At 45.7% G+C, this 16,230-nt stretch overlaps 1 protein-coding gene across 11 annotated transcripts in view; it reads right to left on the bottom strand.

The window, feature by feature from the left end:
- The window catches only part of ZNF462 (zinc finger protein 462), a 139,384-nt gene extending 123,557 nt beyond the window's left edge, over window positions 1–15,827 (bottom strand). For 3 of the 11 annotated variants that reach the window (XR_004902285.1, XM_036022003.1, XM_036022009.1), the window contains exon 1: window positions 9,890–12,424. The gene's annotated coding sequence lies outside the window, so the exon portion shown is untranslated. Of the gene's footprint in view, window positions 1–9,889; window positions 12,432–12,674; window positions 12,901–15,768 lie in introns of those variants that run through there. The other 8 variants (XM_036022004.1, XR_004902287.1, XR_004902286.1 and 5 more) reach the window with 8 other exon arrangements.
- Between the last annotated feature and the right edge of the window lie 403 nt (window positions 15,828–16,230).

Here is a 16,230-nt window from a genome sequence, read left to right as displayed (position 1 = left end):
AGCCAGACTTCACCCCGTGCTTGTGTAGTGCCCAAGACTGCGCTCCACCAACTAAACATCACATTCTGAACGAAGACCTCTGCACGCAGAGCTGTGTGTTCACCCAGAAATACCAGGACCTTTGCAGTCCCGAGGTTTCAGCAAAAACAAACAAACAAACAAACAAACCACGTCTCCTAGAGAGAATAGGTATACAGTTGACCCTTGAAAGGTGGAGGTGGGGGAGCGACTTCCTTCACAGTCGAAAATCTGCATTAATTTAAGTCAGTCCTCAGCTTACAGATTCCCAACCATGGATGAGAAATATATGTAAACATATATTTACATATTTATGCACATATTATCTATATATTTATACACATATGCCCCCATACATACAGTAGCCAAGTTCCTAGTTGTTCTTCAGACAGTTCAACGGCATGGAAGTTTACCATGGCATGCAAATTTTCAGTGCATTATTTTCCCATATAACGTGCCTGTCAGGAAGGGAAGGCTGCCAAGTGACAATCTGGCCCAGTGATTCACTGTGTCACACTAACATGCCCACTTCTGATACAGGTTGTTGTTTGCATTTCCTAGAAATCATTATCTCCTTTTGGGAGATAAACAGTAAGGAGCACCCCCAGCAACGACATGTTCTTTTTCTGCGAGAATACACTGGTGGCAAATGTCATGAATTGGGGGACAAGGGGTAATAGAAAGTGAAAAGCTCTTGCTGAGTTCCTCAGACCTTAATGATCATGTGACAAGGCAGTATCCTAAACACAGATGACTCTCTTTTTTGGTTTAAGACTACGCCTTATAAAGTAAAAGATCTATTCAAATGAATCCCATTAAATCCACTGAACAGATTTCGTGTGCTGAGGGAAAAACACAATCTAGCCAATTTTGGATTTTTATGGTTGAAGATTCCCATTTGCTGGCTTATTAATGTTTTTTCAGTCATATTTGACTCTCAGAAGAACTTTTTCCTGCAGACAAGCTTTGTGATATGTGTATGGTCACAGACAAATAATATCACCAGCCTCCTTTACTCTAAAGTGGGGAAAAGATAATGGAGGTGTTAAGAAGGGAAAGGGGACAGCAAGGGACAGAGTGGGGACACACTGGGAACCCTGGCAATTCACCACAGTTCGGAAGCTGCTTCAGAAAAGATCACTAACACTTACCTGTGCTGGGGTCAGTTTTGGTAATTGTAGTTGACGTCTAGAAACAGGGTTATGAATATAATTATCATGAAGCAGCAACTGGGCAATCACAACCTAATTAAACCCCCTGACTAGATTATCTTGTTTTCCCCTTAATAATCACATAACATTTAACACTTGCTAATTTCAGGACCTATGGGCGATGTTCATTCATATTAACAAGCTACAGCCAACCAGTCAGAAAAAGAACGGGGTGAGGTGCTCACGGTGGAGTCCATCAAGGGGGCAGGGATGGATTTCAGGGCCAGCTGACATCCGTTCTTCAACACCACTTTCACTTCCCCGCTGCCCCAAATTTCTAATTAGAGGCAAAGTCATGGGAGAAGAATGAAGAGAACTTCCACACAAGCTTCTGATACAATTCTGCTTTCTTAAACACTGCCTTCTTTATGTGATCCATACACGTGCTTTTTCACCTCACAATGGAATCTCTTTGAAGAGGTGATTTTCCTTTCTTTTCAGTGGAGGAGAAGATTCCTCCACCGGACCTAAGTACATAACTTTATACATTTACCTCCCAGACACACTCTGAGGTTTCCTCTCCTGCTGCCCCTCTGGAACTGAGTGTATTCTCAAATTCAATGTCTTATTCCCACTTGAATGTCACTGCAGGCACACAAAGATACAACACCCAATTTACCGTCACTTTTTGCAAAGGCCCTGAAGGTAGCTTGGGTAGATTTCTCTTCCAAAGACTGCTTTCTGAATCAGGCTGGTCTGAGGGAGTATCTTAGATGGCTAAGCATCGCTGACTAGGGTCTCAGTTAATGCTACCCAAGACTGAGTGGAGTTCCCATTGCTCTTAGATTAGAAATCCCATCTGGAGAACTGCATGCTTCCACATAGTTCAATTTTACTCTCTCCAACTATGGAATTATTTTTTCCCCGATCCTTTCCCCCATACCCAAGAAAACAACGGCTTTCATAGGTGTGATAGATAATATGAATGACAGGTATACATGAGTGACTCTGTGGCCCCTGCTTGTGCACTTTACTCATAGGACACGTGCTTATCCTCATGCAGTGACTGGGGTATGAGGCTGTCTGGGGACAGATCACCTGAACGGTTCCATAACAAAATTAAGGCTTTATAAAACCACCACTAGTTGCTTCGAGGTTAAAGAGTCTAGTCAGTAATTAATGCCCAATTCCCTGCCTTACAGAAAAGCTAGTGTCCTGAATATCACAGGGATACTTGGACCTGTTCCATCTCCCTTAGAACAGCTTGTTACTCTATTAAGGGCATTTGTGGTCATCCATGAACAGCAGCTTCCTTACTGTACTGTGATGTTTCAGGGAGAGGCAAATAGAACGAAAGCATTCATCATGTCTCCAGGATCTAAATAGAGCACATGGTGATCACTGAAGAGCATGGGGGACACTAGAACCAAGGCCTTTGAAGAGTATCTGCACTGTATTCCCAAAATGACCATTAGACAGTGGAACTAATTTTCAAGTATGTCTGTGTGGCTTTTGAAAAGCTTTCCCGTGCTTACAGTCACCACAGCCGATACAGGGCACTGAGACTTTGAAAAGGGGCCCTAAGAAGGCAAAAAGTAAGACATTTCTCTACTTTAAAAAGAAAAGTCATATTGCACGTCCTTCTGCCCTAACAGACAGGTGCTCGTTTTAAATACCAATGTGTATAACTATTGTATTTTCCACTACTGAGCTTGACACAGTACAATTGAAAAATATTTGTTCTGTTAATTCCCTCCTACATGGTCTCTTGCTTCCCCCCACCCCCTACCATATCCTCTATGACTTAGAAGAACACAAAGAGGGTACTCTTTAGTTAAACACAGCTCGTCAAGCTATTACAGTTTAAGTTATATCTCTCATATTGACTAATATATTACAATTAATTTTCCATTATGCTCAGATTTCCTTCCAGAACACCAGGATATATTCCTGGCGTAAGTAACTGCAAGAGATAAACCATCAAGAACATAAGCTATTAGCATACTAAGTAATAACCAAGGCCAGTTCCTACCAGCCAAGAGTCAGAAGATAACCTCCCACCCCTTCCCCCTTCCTGTGAATCCCCGCTTCCCCATTTCGTTGCTCCATGACCTTGGGTGAATTACCTCTCCAAACCTCAGTTTTTCTCTACCATATGAACAGTCTTTGATTCATATTAAATGTTAAACAAACATTACCTAGCATTCACATGAACCATGAGTCACTCCAGGAGGGGAAATAGCCTTTTGTCGAAGGTCTATGTGGTACTCCCACTCTATAGAGGACTTGGGAGAATTTTCTGATGAAGCAATATTTATTCTCCTTACAGATGGTATTCTTACCCAATGTTAAAAGAGGCAATATCCAATTGACAGCAGAAAGGAAAGGCTCATGCAGCTGAGCTGTGACATTCAAATGAAAATGATCTTTTCCATATAGATCCTCTTCCCAATTATCATTACTAAATCATTATCAACAGTCTTCTGAGAAGATCACTTAAGATAGAAGCCACTCAAGAAAAGTTTCTGGGTGACCAGTAATTGTTATTGAAATATTTACATAATCTATAGCCGGTTTCTATAGATCATCTTCAGTCTTTAATCAGTCTTTAATCCAGTGTCCAAAAATGTTCACCCCACACGAAGCCCACCCCCAGATCAGGTCCAATCTAAGCTGAGTGATTGATGTTCAGTTGCTGACTAACTGGTCACCACACAGAGGGATGATGTAATTAGGGATTAGAATAGCTAAACATTCTGGACCACAGTGGCCTTATTTTGGATATTAAAATGCCAGGGTTGGATTGACAGACCAGCCTGTGACGCCTTGCTGAGGCAAATGTCTTAATCCCAAACTGGATACCAGGTAATAAGCATGCCTTGGTTCTTCATCTCTTGTAGCACCCAGAGCGAGTAGGTCGAGAAGCTCTATGGATAGCTTTAGAGAGAGGACTATCACATTTTCTGCCCATTAATAATGCAGCTATTTACTGTAGTACTCTGGTCTCTACTCTGTTCATTTTCCAGGAAAATCTCCACCTAGGCCTACTTATCCAGTCCCTTCAAGTTTCCATTTGTCCTTTATCAGAAAGGCCGTTATTTGTAACCCCTACCACACAAATTGTCTTCCAAACCCAATTCTATTTTTCACCATAAGAACTGACCAGAGAATGTGGGTCTGAGCACTGGTCTTCATATTTCACATGCAATAGGTACCAAATTACAAGGTCTTTTTCCACTGGCTTTATTGTTTTCTTAAAAGCAATGCCTCTTCTTCTTCCTGGAGGCTCTTCCCAGTGGACAGACCTCTTCTGTTTTGACTCGTCCATCACTCCCCTGCCTCTCTTCTTCTTTTCCTTCTCCCATCCAAGCAGTCTCTCTTTCCCAGTAAATTTCCCCCACGTAATTATGGAAATGCTTTAGCCTACTTTTCTGTTAGCTTAACAACCCTGTCTATTTTCTACTTGTGCTGATGCTACTGTTTGCTTTTCTGACGGGCTAATCCGTGTATCCTTTCAAGGCCTAACTTCCCCTACCATGATAGCAGCTGGAGCTCTAATTCACAGGTGCCTTCCAAAGCTTTTCATTAGCAATAGAAATGAGATGGTTTATAAGCCCATTTCTTAGTCTGCAGGTAAGTACTGGAGCCTTTGTGCAGCAAACATCTTTCAAGTATCCCATATTGTGCCACTGCCCAATTATTTTCTGAGTAATAAGTACAATGTTATAGGCACATTTGTAGTGTTAAAGGGAGAATGTTCCCTCAGAGGGAATCAGCTTCAGCTCCACCTTCCCCCACCCCACCGCCCCTGGCCGCCCCTCGCCACCCCTGCCTCTGGCATTTCCCAGGCTCAAGAGAAGCACTACTGAATAATGACTTGACTCTCTTAAATCTGAGCAGGGAAGAAAAGAATTCCAAAATCTGAAGGCCTTAGCTCGTGTTCTGGTTCAACTGGCCAGGCGAGGGCTTAGGGACTGAGTCTGGCCTTCCCCAGCTGGGCTCTGTGGCAGCTAAGCCTCTCCACAAATCCTGGGCTTAATTACTTCTGACACAGTTGTCTCGCCTGGGCTTCCCAGCTTCTTTTGTGCTCAAACCAATTTGAATTCAAAGGTAAGTCCTTGCTTACTCATCTTGGTCAAATGCTTAATTTCCTACTAAGTGATCCTAAAACATTTAAATCAGGATCCATTGATTCCTAATAGAATTTTCCTAATAGAATCTTTCCTTGCATGGTCTTTGTTAAAAGTCTACTCGAAAGCCTAGCAAAATAACTTTCTGAATTAAGCAGTCATCATCTCCAGAATTTATTTTTTTTTGAACAAACAAGTACCCACCAACCTTCCCTTCACCCCCAAGAGCAGGCTCTGCTCTTTGAATGAAGTTGAGGGTTAAGATGTGCACAGGCACAGCGGAAGTACTTTATTAATCTCCAGAAGCAACATGCGATGGACTGAACAAGCAAACACATGAAAGCAAGAAAATCAATACCTAAATACCCATGACCTGGCACAAAAAGAAACCTTCCATCCAAGAATAACTCAAGAAAAAAATGTCTCCAGCTAGGAATTAGGCAAGAATGCTTTGAAGACACCAAGTAATCTGCTCATCAGAATTAAAAGACAATGCATTTGCAGGGGACCAAGCTGGTACCCGCTGGCACCACACCCACTCTGCCTACCTCTTGTCTTTCCAAACCCTGAAAAAACCGACTTTGTGTTGCAGGCACACATCCAAAGACTAAAAAGCTTATGTATTCTTCAACTGCTGAGGACAAGAGCCCTTAGAAAGTAGATACATTTTATGACAGTATTTCCAAGCAGAAAGTGTGAATCCAAAGCACTTCCGAGTGACTTTCCATTTATCAGTGTGTGAAGTTCTCAAGATGCAAAGTTCAAGGGGACAAAAGATTCATGAGAGCCTCCTAGTCAATTGCAAACACAATCTAAATTCATAAAAGTCCGTTTTCCCTCACTCGGAAACTTCTCCTCCAGGGCCTTATAAATCCAAGAGACAGTTCCATTTAGGATTATCTTCTCTCCAGTGACCACCACCCCCTCCAACTTTTTTTCCCCTTCAGTACTGGCATGCAAACCATGCTGTTTTAACTTCTTTCCTGTTCTCCCAGTTCTTCTGGAACATTTTATTTTCGACAGTCAACTCATTTGGAGGAGTGCCACACTGAGGTTCCACTGTTTATAGCGTTAACTGTGTTTCTGCCAGAAGTCCACATCCAGCAAGCACTACCTTCCCCAGAATGCCTCCTGGTTGAAGAATTTATGCTCTAGCTTGGCAGAAGCTTAGACAATGTGGAAACTTCCACACATCACTCTTCTTTACCAAATTACTTTCACTTGTCCAAGAGGACTCAGAAATGGAAACCCATTTTACCCTTCTTAATGTACTGACCCATCTCTCTCTCATAGCTAACTATTGCTTAGGTTGTTCAAATGTCATTTTAAGGGTGACTTCCTGTATATTGGGGAAGGGGAAATAGCTGGCCATGGGTGTGCAAGAAAGAATGGGGCTCCTAGAAGATACATGGAAGGCAAATTTTTAGATGAGTTTAGACCACTGGAAAATCACCAGGAATTGTTTTAGACTGGATTTCACTCTCTTGAACATTCATCAGTATTACAAAATGGCATCTCTGAAAGAAGCCAATTTAAGTCTGTACCATGTTGCAAAACAGATCCTCAGAGATCAATTGTGGGCACTTTTGTAAGTTGCAGTTGACCTAGACAAACTTCCAAAGAAGGGCATTTGAAAAGGACTCCCAAGCCCTGGGTGACAGAACTTCAGAGGAGAGGAAGACAGTGAAAAAAGCATAGCTACAAACCCAGTATCTAAAACTTGACTGCAAGTGCCATGAACAAAATTGGCCTCTGGAATGTCACTTCTCTAAATGAAACCATGCTCAGCCCAGGGTTCCCCAATGTGTTAAGCCTAACTAACACTAATTCAACTGTCCCACTAATGTACGATCAGAGTGTCCTGAGCTGATATTTCACAAATCACGGGCACCGGGGCAACAGAAAGGGTATGGGGCTGGGAGTCAGCTGACCTGAGTTCTAGGCCTGGCTTTGTTACAGCTGTACTTTCTGATCTTGGGCAAGTCACTTCAAGTCTTGGTGCCAGTTTCCTCTTCAGTAAAATGCAGGAGGAAGGGGAGATTTGAAGTCGATGATCTCTTTATGGCACAAAACAACCAGCTTCTCAGTTAGAAGTTCTGACTGGTAAAAACTAAATACTTAATACCTGTCATTTTCAGTGTACCTCTTCGTCCACTTTTAATGACTTTTTATGTTAATTTCTGCTTTGGAAATAAGATCTTTATCCATCACCTCAAAATCTCAGCTTCATCTCAGGTGCTCCCTGGAGCTCTTTCAAATTATAGTAAATGCTTCTTTTCTTTTCTCTTTTCTTTTCCTTTCTTTTCTCATTTTTTAAAGCAACCTTCCCCAAACTAAGAGTTGTGACTGGTGCTATTAAAATTGCTTAGAACTTCCCATTTCCTTGCTAGGGCTAAAATTAAACTGTCCATTCCTTAGGGCCCAACATAACATCTGCCAGATGTCTTGGCATATCACACAAGAAGAGGAATTTTCTTCGAGCACTGTCTCCTCTCCTCTCCATTTTCTCATAATCAATTAATAGGTCACCAGCTAATGTTTCTCTGAAAGCCACCAGCTTCATAAGCATGTGACCCTCACCAAAGATACATGCTTACACACACACACACACGCTTATCCCCCCTCAACCCCCATTAGATTTTTAGCAACAGACTCTGGAAATATTTCCCACCCGCCACTTCTTTTGAATTGCCTTAGTTCCTCTGTACAAATCATCCAGTTAGACACTCCTATCAGATCCTTTGCAATCGGAGTTCATTATTTATATATTTCCTAATCTGTGAGTGTGGCTTTGTGAAACAGCACCTCTGCTCTTTAGCCATCAACTTGAAACATTCAATACAGCTCTGTCAATGCTGTGCCATGAGGCAGTGAACTACAGCTCTGATAAAGGCACACACCACAAAGAAGGTAAGTAGGGTTACCTTAACCAAAAACACCCTCAACACCAGGAATGAGTTTGAGAGAGACTAGACCCTATTAAACTCTATCACGCAGAAAACACAACTCTTTCCCAAGGCAACTTGACCACTCTTTTCTTTCAGGAAAACTGACCACAAGTACTCTTAAGTCATTAGTAGAGCTGGGTTTCTTTTCAAACCCTATTGCCTTCTGGAAGACTCATTAGAAACAGTTTATATATTTATCTATAAAAAGTTTATTTACTTTGCATCTAAAAGTTGTCTCTAACTCCAAAGAGGGGGAAACAAATCCTCAGGGAATGTGACCAATGAATTAGATGGACATAACTCTAGTATCTGAGATATCATGAATTACAAAGTTCCAACAAGAATCTTTTTTTAATGATAGTGTATGTCATAGCTCACATGTTTCTCCAGAATGATCTTCTTTGGTGATATATTAGAGCAATGGCAAAAAAAATTGCCTGACAAGCCTCATCAACTTGATGTCTCAAAAACAAAAAGGATCTCTGAGCTTTGACATCAAATGAGAATGTTCAATTTGACACTTTTTATTTCTATCCTAATGGTTTATCCAAGATATTTGCCCTATTTCAAATGTGTATGTCTAGAAAAACACAAGAAACCATGTCTTTAGTGTTATGGTACTTCCCATGTTGATAAAGGGGACCAGGGATGAGACGGGTCTGTTAGGTGACAAGTTAGAACATATTCTTAAACTCTGAAATGCCTCTTAGATACTTAATTCTTTCCCTCCAGAAAGCTCACCTCTTTGAGGCTTGTCTATAATAAAGACACCAAACATTTGGGGGCACAGTCAAACAATGTGGTGAGTCAAACTGCTGGACTGACAATCAGTTTGTCAGGTTCCCACCCTCCACCCCCAGTGAAGTCAGTCAGTCAGCCATTGTCCTGGTATCAAAAACAAAAAAGATATTATGGAAGTTTGCTTCAAGATCAGTGTGCAACATATTTAAATTTACATAAACATATCTGCTAAATTAGAGGCAAAATTTTCCGGTAATTACTTTCCCAAATAACTCCTTATTCCCTGGCATTTGAACTTCTGAGTTTGAATATGTAGCATCCTCACATGCATTAGCAAATTTAAATAAAACACTGATGACATTCCACTTAAGAGTAATGGGCATCAAAAGATAACATTCAAAAATGAGTAATAAAAGGTATGATTCCAAGGAAGATTTTTAAAGTGTTCTTGGAAAGGCCTAGGTTTGGAATAAAGAAGCAGAGATCTGAAGAGAAGTATTTTTAAATGAGCACACACATCAAGGGAAAATCTTGAAAACCATACATCTTCATCTGCAAAAACAGGGTTTTACTTCATTGGCCATGGACAATTACCAGCTAAAGAACCATGTGTCTCCCCCCTTCTCCTTTCACACCCCTCAGAAGAACAATAACCCTCAATTAATGACACAACAGTTTGGTTTGAAAAATGTGATGTTGTCATATACAGCATTGTGCATTTGCTGAATGACACTGCTACCAGCTACTCAACAGAATATAACTGCATCTGGAATCTAAAACCACTTCAATATGCACAAAAATACTGTACACATAAGGAAGTTTACTAAAAATCTGACACACACAAAAATCTGACACATAATCAGAAAGCAAAGCAAGAAAAAAGCTGGTGTAAGTCGCTCACCAATGTGCTCCTTGTTTCTGTTGAAGCTGGTACCTCTCTGTGTTTCTCCTTAGTTGAACACAAGGTCTAATCAGCCTTCTTACAATATATTAATTGGTTCTGAATGTCCTTCAAGTTTTCATTCCACCATGGAGCCCTCCTCACCTATCTTCAACAGTCCATCTAAAATTCTTCCAACATCTTCCCTCATCCTCAAGATGGCTACCTTACCTAATGGAAAAGCAATATCTTCATGATTGGCTTTTATAAAATCCTCAAGCATTTCAGGATTTACTTCTTTACTTGGATCGATTACATACATTCTCTAGAACTAATCTGTGAAGAATTCCAATCAATGCGTGTGGACTGAGGTAGGATGGGGTTCTTTCTTCCAACCACCCTCACAAAATGTCTTCCTGTAAGACTAATAAATTCCTCCCAATTAAAAAGGTGAAGATACCTGGACACAGGTTTTCGTCAACTGACATAATATTTCTTAAAAATGTGTTTCCATAGTGACATTCTCAAGAAGACATCTGATATTTGTGAGGACTCACAGTACTTGAGAACACAGAAACAAAATAGCAGAATGGAAAGGAAGGGGGAAGACAAAGGAACTAAAAGAAGGCCAAATACACAAATGGAACAACCTGAAGAGAGATGTAGACCCTGGAGAAACTGGTGTCAGTCAGAGTTCCTCCGAGATCTTGGAGCATTTGTTGTTGGTTTTTGCTTTCTTTCCCAGAGCTCAACCCAAACCAGACAATAAAGTCTTGCAATGCATCAAAACATGATGATAACCAAGCCCCAGAACTCCAGAATCTCAGCTTAGGACCACCACCATCTTCACAATGAGGAAAGAGCATTTCCTCGTGACTTTCAGGAGACCTGGAGCAGCTTAAAGTTGTGTGAAGACCTCAGTGGAAATTGTTTCAGGTTTTGCCTTGCCTTTCCTGAAAGAGGTCAAAACCCTTCAGGTCCACTCAAAAGGGAGGAAAAAAAATCCAAAAGTTTACTTTAAAATGGAAACAAACATCTCAATAACTTGTGAAAGCACTCCTTTGGTGGAAGAAAAATCTGAGCAGCCCTTAAAAGCCCCTCATTTCCTTGCATAATGAATAGACAGTGAGGAACCACAAGATTTCCCCCAGGAAAGGGAGAAGGAGTAGGCAGGCAAGCCTCCTCCTCCAGCCATCACCAACAGAGCTTCAAAATGGAGACATCCATAATTTTATAAACACTTCTCATCTCAGCTTTGTCTCCTGGAAACCCGCTCTCCTCCATTTTCTGGTGGAGTTACAACATGACACAGGCTTACCTGACTCAGTTCCCAGCTCTCAACCAAACTAGTCACTTCCTCCAAAACCTGCAAGCCACCTCCAGAAACAAAACCAAAGCAAACCAAACAGCCAACACAGACACTCAGACACAGCCCCCCAGAACCCTGGGAGAAAGCCCCAACTGGTTGGTCTTTTCCCATCCCAGGCGCGTGCTTAAAAATGAAACTTTTTTTTTTTTTTGGTAGGGGAGGAATATAAAAGGAACTCCAGGCAGCCTCCCTCCCTCTCTGTAGGTTAGAAGCTACAATGAAAAGAAAATGAGGGTTCCTTCAGGAATGGTGAAAAGCCTGGAGAATGAACGTGAGAAGGAGCTTTGTGTTTTGGAGTCTGGACTGGAACCAAAGCAGACAGCTTGCAAATGGAGGACAGGGAGATAAAGAAAGGGAAAGAGAGGGGCTGCTCCAATGGGGGGCGGCTGCGGCTTCTCCTCGTGCCTGGAAGGAGGGCAGACCCCTGGGAACTGCACCAGGAGACGACCCCTAGGCCCCTTGCCTTCTTGCCTCCCTTCCTCAGAAGAGAGCCAACCGTGTGTAATGGCTTCTCCTCTCCAGAAACCGTTGTCCTCGTCCACCAGACGCTTCTGAACCCCCAGCCTGGAGACAGCTCCTCAGCTGCTCCTGGACCTGCGCTCCCCCCCCCGCCCGGCCCGCGCCCCCCGCTCCTCGCCTCTGTCCTCACCAGCAGCAGCACCACCAGCAGCAGCAGCAGCACCAGCAGCCGCCACCCCCGACACATCCCGACCCCGCATCCCAACTTCGGAGACAGAGAGAGAGGGAGAGAGCCAAATACCTGAGGAAGAGGGGGGTGCCAATCCGCGCGGCTTTGCCATCGGGCTGGGGACAGGCAGACAGAGAGGGGGAAAGGAAGGAGAGGGACAGAGAAAGAAAGAGGTCAACCGGCTCAGGTCGGGGCAGCTCAGAGCGCTCCCTCCTCGGCCCCTCGCTCGCTCCCTCTGGCTCTCGGCTGAGGTCTCCTCGCCTCCCGCCCTCCGCCCCCCTCTCTGTCCCTACTCCTGTCCCCACGCTTGAAGCATTGGTCCTAAGCCTCTAGCTCTCTTCTCACTCATCTTTCATTTTCTCTTCTCTCCATAGAACTACACGAAATTAATTAAGCCACAGCGCTCCGCTCCCCCCAGCAGAAGGAGCAGCCAGCAGGAAAAGCACAGCCACCTCACTGCCCCTGCTACCACCACCACCTTCTCCACCTCTTCCTCCTCCTCTTCCTCCCTCGCTTCTCCTCCTCCTCTTCCTCCTCCCCCTCCCGCTCTCCCTCCTCCCCCTCCTCCTCCTCTGCTCGCTGGCTTCTTCTCTTCCAACAGTCAGTCCAGGCAGGGGACTTCCTCTCCTCCGGCTCCACCAACCCTCCTCGGCCGAATGAATGAGCGCGTTTGTGCGTCCACCACCCCGCGCTCTCCTGCTCCGGGCACTCGGACCACCCCGAGGTGGCTGTTAATTGCAGTAACTTACAGAAGAAGCGTCCCGGCGCCGGGAGGTGTTTCGGGTACTCCAGCCCCACCGCCTCCTTATCCTCTTTCTCTTTCTCCTCTTCCTGCTCGGGTTATTGTTGTGGAAGTTGTTTGGGAGTCTCATGTGCTTCTGCCGGGTCTCAGCAATGGAGGATCGCCATCTTCCCTGCCTTCCTCGGCTCCTCAGACTCGCTGCAGCTGCAGATGACCTGAGATATCCGTCTCTCTCTCCCTCTCCCTCTCTCCCTCCCTCCCTCTCCCTCTCACTCTCTCCCCTCTCTCTCCTCTTCTCTCTCCTCTCCTCCCTCTCCCTCGCGCGCGCTCTCTCTCTCCCTCCCTCTGTGTCTCTCTCTGAATAATGAGAAACCAGAGGGAGAGAGAAAGCAAGACAGAAAGAGAGAAGGAAGACAATCTTCTCCTGCCACACAAAACGCCGGAGCACCAGGGGGTGCGCGAAGCCTTTCTAATAACAACAACAACGTGCAGGAGAGAGGAAGAAAAAAGAAAGAAAGAAATGAGGAAAGGGCTGGGGGATAGAAGGCAAGAATTATCCAAGAGCTGGAGAAGAGCAGGAGCAGAAGCTGGAGGAGATGCTGAGGCTGCGGTTGCTGTCCCCCCCCCCCCCTCCCCGCTGAACCCCAGAAGGAGGCAAGGTGGTTGCAAAGTTAAGGCTGGGACATTGTCTTTGTCACTCAGAGCAACACAGAGCCAGGCCAGTGAGATGCAAGAGGAGGAGGTGGCGGCAGTAGAGGAGGAGGAGGAGGAAGAGGAGGAGAAGGAGGCAAAGGAGGAGGAGAAGGGGAAGAGGGAGATGAGATGAATAAAGACCTGCGGAGAAGGCGGTGCGTGGAGCGCGGCGGCCGGGCAGAGACGTGCGCGCTCGCGTCCCGGAGGCGCCCGGCCGCCCCGGCCCGCAGAGGAAGCCCCCAGTGAGGACCCTGACCCGCGGCGCATAGCGCTCCCACCGTCAGCCCTGCCCCAGGCGCCGAGCCCCGACCCCAGAGAGTCCCTCACACGCATCCATCTAGAGGCCAATCTTTGCAAAGAACAGATATGGGGAACTAGAGGTTGCAAGTCTAAATCCAGATCAACCACGTGGGGCTTTTTAATCCCTTTCCAGCTTGCGGTGTGAGTATCTCCAGTGAAAAGCTCGAATTGTCCTTTACTGGCACGTATTTTGAAGTTTTCTCCCCCGAAATAAAGGCTCATTGTGCATTTTCTTTCTTTTCTGATACGGAAAGGGGTGTGGGGAGGGAGAGAACCACCCATCATTCCGAGCCTCGGAACCACCACTTTCTTTTCCTAACTTGCGAAATGTTTTGACGGCGCACCAAAAGGAAAAAAAGCGTACTTAAATAACTTCGCACCCTCCAGCCCGGCGTTGTTTGCACTTTTCTGGCTGGTCATCTGGAGGTTCGGAAAGTAACAATCAGCGCTCCTAATGATAAGGTGTCGTGGTGTTGAAGACAAGAGAGCCAAGATGAAGCTTTCACACCTTGAATTTTTATTTAGTGTAATTTCCCCCAAATCGTTCTTACCTGCCTGTTTTTTGCCAAGTAGTGGGGTTGCCTCCACTCACACCAGTTCGAACATTTCCTAAGGCTTTAATTTGATATGGGGGGGGGGGCGAGGGCGGTCAGAGGTTGCCTACAGTATAAAAATCAATACAGCCAGTCAGGAGCAACTGAAGTTCAAGGGCATGGGCTGGTTGTACCATTCCTATTTCTCGCATCCTCGAGTTGAACATCAACAGCCTCCGGAGAGAGAAACGCGCAGCGCGTATTTTGGAGACCTTAATTAAAGTTTCTTTTGTCCGCATCTGAATTGGGGGATGTTGCTGGATTCCTTTGCATTGGGGAGCGCGCATCCGGTGGAGAAGGCGCGGTGTTGAAGATCCGAGGCAAGATTGCCCTCTTTAATACTCCCTTCCCCTTCCAAACAACAATCCGGGAAGATGTACCCATAAACCCATACAATACAGGGAAAAGGAGACGCGCGCCGAGTTGGTTTCCATCGGATAGCGGGGTTTCATAAACAGATCTGAAGCCTCCTTTTCCAAGATATTCCCCCAATCGTTTATTCTGGGGCAGAACCTCCAACCCAGAGGCACGATTTCACCCCCCTCCGAGTCAACACTTCCTGCCCTTTTCTCCTCCCACTCACATTGAAAAGCCTGGGAGCCCTAAAAGGGTGTTGATGGCGGGGGTGATAAATAAATAAATAAATGACACTCTACGCGTGCGGTGGAGAAGAAAGGAGGGGGGAAGAGGAAAGGCGAGGAGAGGGGAGAGAAAAAGTAGCGAGAGGAGAACGAGGAGGAGAAAGCACAGAGACGAGAGGGAGACGGGAGTCCAAAGAAAGAGAAGAGAAAGAAAGGAGAGTGGAGGGCGCTCGGGCTGTTCGGTGTGCAGAACTGACACGATCCCGGCTTTGTGCAGAATTGGAAGGACTCTCCCAGGTGCCTGGAGGGACTTGGGGAAGTCCTTCTGCCCTGAGCTCCTCCCCCACGGGACCCCAGGGGTGTCTGAGCGCTGGCCGCCGCTCCCCCATAAATTCCTCGTGGCAAAGAGAGGAAACGCGCCAGGTCTCCGCCGTCCCTTTCAGTGCCCCGGCTGATAATTTACCTCTTTGTCTTTAATAAAAAGCTGACTTCTTATGTCAAGCTCTGCACCGGGAAAATAACAATCGTATTTCAGGTTGAAAGCTCCTATTACTGCTGGGTTTTGGAGGCTGTGATAAAATCTTCATCGACGTGGAGGTACCTTCTGGGGTGGCTCGGGTCGGAAATCCTAAGATGGGGGCCGCCCTTCCCCGGGGGCAGGGGCGTGGGGAACCAGGCAGTGGGGTGGGGGGGAGGAAGGAGCGACGAGGTCAGAGGAAACCCAAGGCTCTTGGGGCACCGTAGGGCTTCCCGCAGTCGGGGAATGAGCCCTGGGGAGGAGCCTTTCGCGAAAACGTGAGCGCGCCCCAACAAGCCTCAGACCTCATAAACCCTCTTGGCAAAGACCCGGGACGCGGTTGGCGAACCGATGGTGGTGAACTCCAGAAATTAACCTGCGGTACGATTAAACGGGCTGTCGCCCTTTCACACTCACCTCGAGCGACCGAAATAGAGAGCTCCCGAACCGGCCGCGGGGGACCTGGCTCCTCCCTCCTGTCCCAGGAGGAGAGGACAAAAAGGGGAGATGGACTTGGAGATGGCCCCGCCCTTCAAACGCTCCAATCCTTAGAAACCAAACCTCCTTTCCAAGCCTCCAAGTCTAGAAGGGACAAAGGCAGTGAGGAGATCCGAAGACCGGTGGGGAGATAGGTGGCTTTCGGGCTTCTCCCGTGTGTGTGTGTGTCAGGAGGGAGGTCCGAGGGCTAAGTTTCCATCCCAAATACAGGATGGGCTTCAGAAAGACCACTTTCTGGTTGAGAAGCAAACTGACTCCCCAAAGCCATGAAGCAAACTACTGCAAAGCTCCCGCATAGCCCTGGTTTTTGAATGTGGGAAGGCTAAAATTTCAACTACTGATCCCATACCTATTTTTTTTTCTGACTGTTTTGGAATCACA

Source organism: Phyllostomus discolor, chromosome 3, assembly GCF_004126475.2.
Source record: "Phyllostomus discolor isolate MPI-MPIP mPhyDis1 chromosome 3, mPhyDis1.pri.v3, whole genome shotgun sequence".
Classification (NCBI taxonomy): Eukaryota; Metazoa; Chordata; class Mammalia; order Chiroptera; family Phyllostomidae; genus Phyllostomus; species Phyllostomus discolor.
Note: the sequence above shows the minus strand (reverse complement) of the source record. Positions and strands in the feature narration are given on the sequence as shown.